Raw genomic sequence first — 7,225 nt, forward strand, 5'->3', positions numbered from 1 at the left:
AAATCAGTTTTTCCTAAGCCTGGTAAAATTCATAATTATTAAAAATAGAAATTTTAACTTAAAATTTATAAATTTAGCAAACCCAGAGAAAAAAGTAGTATTCATTTTGGATATATGTCATATGTTCAAACTTCTAAGAAACTTGTGGGGATTTTTCAAGGTTATCTTTGATCAGCGAAATGATTATAACGAAGTAAAGAAAATTTTATTTTAACTTCTGGAAAAAAATATAAAATTATTAACATCTTGACAAATAATAGGAAATATTATGGTCTTTGGTAGAATTACTCGAGAGCATCCAAGCTGTAGAGGGTCTTAGTCTGGCCAACAAACTTACACGCTTTCACATTAAGTTTCATACACAAAAGATGATAGTAAAATTAGCAGTACAAACAATGAGTGCCTCAGTAGCGAGCGCCATGAAAATTCTGAAGGCAATTAAGGTCAAAGAGTTTCAGAAATGTGATCCAACAGTTAACTTCATTGAAATTGTGGATAGGTAGAGATAGGGTGTAATCATTAGCACATGTTAAGATATTAAGTTTGTTTTGCTTACCTCAGAGCTTTTGATATCCTCAATTCACGAAATCCATACGCTAAAGGGTACATGGCTCCAATCAATAGCTATAACAAAGAGAGAGCAAGGACAATCCTCCTGAAATGTTAAATTTGTGTGATTAGGAAGGAAACTTGATTTCATACGGTACTATTGCTATTGGTAAATTATTCCATATTAGTTTGAATGACTATTAAAGAGTTTCATCTCAACGAGTTTGCTCTTTGGCTGGCTGGAGGTACCCAGTTAGATCCACTATTTTGCCAGCTATGTTACTGATACTGAGTAGGTGTAGTTGGAGGTTTTATTGAAGATGGCGAAGCTATACCACTTTAAGTTCTCGAAGCTGCATTTCCTATACGACTTACGGGAGCGCTGCCTCTGGGCAATCTAAGACTGAATCTTCTTCCATCATAATGACTCAAATTAGGTCCCAGATTTGAATTCCTTGGTTGATTTATAGGAAAATTTCTGAAATTGTACAATTATTGTCAATGGTTTTCTTGTCATAAACAGAAAGTCTTAAGTTACTTTGGAGGTAGTCGTGACAGATCTCTCGTTCCCGAGCTGGAAGTATTAGGGCCTGTTGCAAAAGTCTGCTTTGCTAGAATCGCACATGTTAAATTCAATGGGCTAGCACTTTGGCTAGGGCTTTTGCAACAGGCCCTAACTTAGCGAAGGACTACCAGCAGCCGTGATTTGCGAACCACTTGAAGCAGCCAAAGCATCATCAGACTCAATAAAAATGTAATCACCATTGTTGTTTCCGGGGTATGGATTCGATCTGAGCTCCTCGAACCACCACGACCTAGAATGTATAACGAATTGTTTAGTGTAAAAAATGATATTTAAACAATTGTGTTAATTTCTTCTTACCTCATACTTCGAATTCCTGGCATAATCAACAATTAACTTGAAGAATAATGAACTTGAACATTGATAAAAACATAAGGTCCATCGTGTTTTTCATTAATAACCATGAAGTCCATTAAGTTTAAATTTCTATTGAAAACAATGAATTTTAACATTTTCTGTCATTGAAAGCCACGACGTGCGCTATTAACAATCTAAATTCCTACATTGATTAAAAAAAAAACATTGTTAAGACACAAGTAGTTGCTTACCATTAGCGAAACTTTAATGTTTTAGGACATCATTAAGTTACCGTCTTTACTATTTCCTTCGACCGATAAGACACAAATAGTTGCTTTCATTTACGGAACTTTAATCTTTGGGATATCCATTAAATTTCTGTCTTTAAAACTTTCTTAACGGCTTTGAATTGGAATACCGGCGCTCACCGCTAGTTTTGCGGGGCACAACTTTTTTAAATTGCCGTCGATGGGAGTACGTCGATCTAAAAAAGTTGTGAACGGTGCGCGGTGTGCGTTTTGTGCTTTTTAGTCATGAAAGAATTTTACCTTGTAGGCCTAGTCGACGTAAAGTTGTGCCGTTTACTTGACGGCGCACACCGCTAGTTTTGCGGGGCACAACTTTTTTAAATTGACGGCTAGCGTTTTCCCGTTTTGAAGTGAATCGCGTCGTCTGCTTAAATGTCAACTTTGTAATGCCACGGCCCCCTGCACGCGCTCACGCTGCTTGCGACGATAGCGGCCCCGGCAAAGAATTTCCTCCCCATGTATTTTCGCGACAGCGATTTTCCGTCGCTTGGAACGCTGGTGTAACAACCGGAATCTATCAAAGAGGCGGGAAGTTTAACATACGTTTCAATGGCGATGAATTTGCATTAGTGAAGTTTTTTTCCAACTGTTTTATTGAATTTGGAGAAGTTTGTAACAAACAATTAGTAATTACACTTTTTAAGTATGTAAGTTTTCATTTCAAAAATTTTTTTTTAATAAATATTTCAATATTTTGAGTGGTAACATTTTATTGCTAAGCCTAACCATAAATGGTTTAAGTTTTGTATTGGCAATGAGTTTTCAAGTTATTAAAAACTGTATTTTGTAGTTATTTAAGACTATAATTATGATAACTGCTCATAATTTTTGTCATATTCACCAAACTTTGTTCTTTATAATTTGCATAAGATAAAACATTAATATTTGTTCAAATGCCATTACCCTGGCTGCGTTACATCCTGTTTTTTTAATAAGTGAAAATTACCGGGAGGGGCAGGTCACTTCCATTTTGGGTGCGTCTTAATCATAGTAAAATTATTAAATCAAGGTAATCGTGATTAAATCAGCGTAATTAAAATTAAAAAAATTGTTGAAGTTTTCAACAGCAACACGGAGCAGAGCGCAGATACCGAAATAAATCCAGTGACATCAGCTACAAGTAATGAACGATTTATTTTCGACTTGGTTAAAATATATATATACATAGCAATTAATGAAACGATGGTAGTACAACAGAAAACTGACTATTAAGAACGGACTAGTACTGTTGAATGACTTTGTTACAAAATATCTTCATTGTTTTTTATTTCTTCAACAAAAATTAATCATTCTAATCAGGATCTAATCTTTTTAATCAGGATTTAATCATTTTAATTAGATTTAATCATTTTAATCACGATTTAAACTTAATCATGATTTAAACATTTTAATCACGATTTAAACTTAATCATGATTTAAACATTTTAATCACGATTTAATCAATATAATCGGTCGAATCGAGATTTTATCGAGCGCGGTAAATACGAAATAATAATTCTAATCACTTAGTAAATTATTCTAATAAGCTCGATAAAATCACGCACAATTATAATCATTCCAATCACCAATATAATCATTCTGATTCTCGTTCTAATTTCTAATCGCGATTTAATCATACTAATCACGATTTAATCGTTTCAATCAGATTTAATTGTTTCAATCAGATTTAATCATTTATATCAGATTTAATCATTTAATCATGATTAAATAGATTTAAAGATTATATTAATTAATTAAACATGATTTAATCAACATAATCGTGATTAAATTGAATTTAATCAAAATAATAACGATTTAATCTTTTGAGAGGTGCGTCGTTAATCAAGGAAGTGACCTGCCCCTCCAAATTACCCATTTAAAAAATACCAGCATTGTTCTGTTCCATTGTGTTCATCTACTTTTAAGAAGACCAAAGTGTCATTTCATCAGTTACCCGCTGATGAAAATTTATGCAAACTGTGGATTAAGAGCATCTCCAGGAATGATTTTGTAGTCAACGAAGCATACACTTCACATGGAAGATTGGTTTGTGGTTTGCATTTTAAGGAACTTCAGTTAATGATAGTCTGTTGTGAGGCTAATGCGTAATCGTAGGATTTGGAACCAGATGTACGTCACTACCTATTACTTAATTGGTGGCATTACATATGAGCCAATATACGATTAGGTCTCAAATTCGAATATAACTACCATCAGAAACGAAAAGAATGTTTATCCACATCATCCAGCATATTTCAACCTCATCCAGCATATTCCTACATCATCCAGCATATTCCTACATCATCCAGCATATTCCTACATCATCCAGCATGTTCCTACATCATCCAGCATGTTCCTACATCATCCAGCATGTTCCTACATCATCCAGCATGTTCCTACATCATCCAGCATGTTCCTACATCATCCAGCATGTTCCTACATCATCCAGCATGTTCCTACATCATCCAGCATGTTCCTACATCATCCAGCATGTTCCTACATCATCCAGCATGTTCCTACATCATCCAGCATGGTCCTACATCATCCAGCATGTTCCTACATCATCCAGCATGTTCCTACATCATCCAGCATGTTCCTACATCATCCAGCATGTTCCTACATCATCCAGTAATTTTAATTGAATCTTGATGAATTTTACTTGAAAAAAGCTGATTACTTTAATGTGAGCGTGGGACTACTAAGTTATCGAGATTCTTAAAAGCAATTAACAAAAACCAATTTTAACTTAAATTATGGTAAAAAAAATGGGAATTTCTACATTTAGACCTAAACCATATTGTGAACTGTGAGTGAGACTAGTGAGTCTGTGATTTAGAATGCTTACATGTCTCATTCATAGATTTTCAGCAATCTTCAACATTGTCTGACTTTGTTAACTGTAAAAATAATATTCTAGTTTTATAATCTGCATTACATTTACTACTTATTTACTTAAATTGAAGTTAACTTTGTAAATATTAAAACAACTTACTATCAAAGAACTGTAAGAATAAAATCGAAAAACAACAGCTGATAAGCGGACACATGACTAGTTCTTTTGTTTACATTATTAACGTCGACAGCGTCTTCTTTGTCTGGTTTTCTCGGCGCGTATTTTGATTTAAAAAATATCCAAACGTATTTTACTTATTTATTAATAAGTAATTTAAAGATTACGGAAAGAAATTATAACCCTAAAATTACACAATTAGTAATAATTAATGAAACTCTAAAAATTGGAACGTTTTCGCCATATACTCCAGCCATTTCTTAGTTGTTACGTCAGCGCCAAAGGTCGATGTAGGAAAAAAGTTAACTAATTTCACTTTCGCAATTTTCAGTCGATCGCCGGGGCCGCTATCGTCGCGAGCAGCGTGAGCGCGTGCAGGGGGCCGTGGTAATGCGAATTAAAAATTAATTACGGTCACAAAATAATAAATGAATTGTTCTTAAGATATATTATACTGTAAGCTTCACGAAAAAATAGGTTTTATTTTTAATTAAATGTAACCTTTAAACTTTAATGTTTTAATACATCATTAAATCTTGGATTAACTAGTTAATCCAAGATTAAATTAAGGTTTTTTTTTCCAATTTTGTTCAACTGATAAGACACAAAAATACACTTTAATAGTTTTGGAAAATTTAAAAGAATTTTAAAAATATAAGTACTTTGAATATCCTACCATCTAGAGCGATAAGCCTAGGCACCTCCGTCAAATTTAACAGCTTCACGGTACTTACGCAAAGTTGTGCTTTTTCCTATACGGCGCTCACCGCTAGTTTTGCGGGGCACAACTTTTTTAAATTGCCGTCGAAGCGAGTACGTCGATCTAAAAAAGTTGTGAACGGTGTGCGTTTTGTGCTTTTTAGTCATGAAAGAATTTTACCTTGTAGGCCTAGTCGACAAAAAGTTGTGCCGTTTACTTGACGGCGCACACCGCTAGTTTTGCGGGGCACAACTTTTTTAAATCGACCGCTAGTGTTTTCCCGTTTTGAAGTGAATCGCGTCGTCTGCTTAAATGTCAACTTTGTAATGCGAATTAAAAATTAATTACGGTCACAAAATAATAAATGAATTGTTCTTAAGATATATTATACTGTAAGCTTCACGAAAAAATAGGTTTTAATTTTTATTAAATGTAACCTTTAAACTTCATTTTTAATACATCATTAAACTTAATTAAGGTTTTCTTTTTCAATTTTGTTCAACTGATAAGACACAAAAATACACTTTAATAGTTTTGGAAAATTTAAAATAATTTTAAAAATATATTAAGAACTTTGAAAATCCTACCATCTAGAGCGATAAGCCTAGGCGCCTCCGTCAAATTTAAAAGCTTCACGGTACTTACGCAAAGTTGTGCTTTTTCCTGTCACGGCGCACACCGCTAGTTTTGCGGGGCACAACTTTTTTAAATTGCCGTCGAAGCGAGAACGTCGATCTAAAAAAGTTGTGAACGGTGTGCGGTGTGCGCTTTGTGCTTTTTAGTCATGAAAGAAATCTAACGTATAGGCCTAGTCGACGTAAAGTTGTGCCGTTTACTTGACGGCGCACACCGCTAGTTTTGCGGGGCACAACTTTTTTAAATCGACCGCTAGCATTTTCCCGTTTTGAAGTGAATCGCGTCGTCTGCTTAAATGTCAACTTTGTAATGCGAATTAAAAATTAATTACGGTCACAAAATAATAAATGAATTGTTCTTAAGATATATTATACTGTAAGCTTCACGAAAAAATAGGTTTTATTTTTAATTAAATGTAACCTTTAAACTTTAATGTTTTAATACATCATTAAATCTTGGATTAACTAGTTAATCCAAGATTAAATTAAGGTTTTTTTTTTCCAATTTTGTTCAACTGATAAGACACAAAAATACACTTTAATAGTTTTGGAAAATTTAAAAGAATTTTAAAAATATAAGTACTTTGAATATCCTACCATCTAGAGCGATAAGCCTAGGCACCTCCGTCAAATTTAACAGCTTCACGGTACTTACGCAAAGTTGTGCTTTTTCCTATACGGCGCTCACCGCTAGTTTTGCGGGGCACAACTTTTTTAAATTGCCGTCGAAGCGAGTACGTCGATCTAAAAAAGTTGTGAACGGTGTGCGTTTTGTGCTTTTTAGTCATGAAAGAATTTTACCTTGTAGGCCTAGTCGACAAAAAGTTGTGCCGTTTACTTGACGGCGCACACCGCTAGTTTTGCGGGGCACAACTTTTTTAAATCGACCGCTAGTGTTTTCCCGTTTTGAAGTGAATCGCGTCGTCTGCTTAAATGTCAACTTTGTAATGCGAATTAAAAATTAATTACGGTCACAAAATAATAAATGAATTGTTCTTAAGATATATTATACTGTAAGCTTCACGAAAAAATAGGTTTTAATTTTTATTAAATGTAACCTTTAAACTTCATTTTTAATACATCATTAAACTTAATTAAGGTTTTCTTTTTCAATTTTGTTCAACTGATAAGACACAAAAATACACTTTAATAGTTTTGGAAAAT

At 33.8% G+C, this 7,225-nt stretch overlaps 1 long non-coding RNA gene across 2 annotated transcripts; it reads right to left on the reverse strand.

Annotated features, from left to right (window-relative positions):
* Positions 1–740: 740 nt before the first annotated feature.
* On the reverse strand, positions 741–2,092 carry LOC149921270 (uncharacterized). 2 transcript variants are annotated; one of them, XR_016477358.1, is made up of 4 exons: positions 1,681–2,092; positions 1,433–1,558; positions 1,088–1,364; positions 741–1,027 (listed from the first exon to the last, which is right to left on the reverse strand). It is a non-coding gene; the product is annotated as an uncharacterized LOC149921270 (long non-coding RNA). The 2 variants fall into 2 exon arrangements; XR_016477357.1 differs by lacking the exon at positions 1,681–2,092 and having other exon boundaries at positions 1,433–1,611.
* Positions 2,093–7,225: the final 5,133 nt, after the last annotated feature.

The sequence above is a fragment of the Leiobunum rupestre genome, chromosome 11 (genome assembly GCF_980474605.1).
Source record: "Leiobunum rupestre chromosome 11, qqLeiRupe1.1.hap1, whole genome shotgun sequence".
NCBI lineage: Eukaryota > Metazoa > Arthropoda > Arachnida > Opiliones > Sclerosomatidae > Leiobunum > Leiobunum rupestre.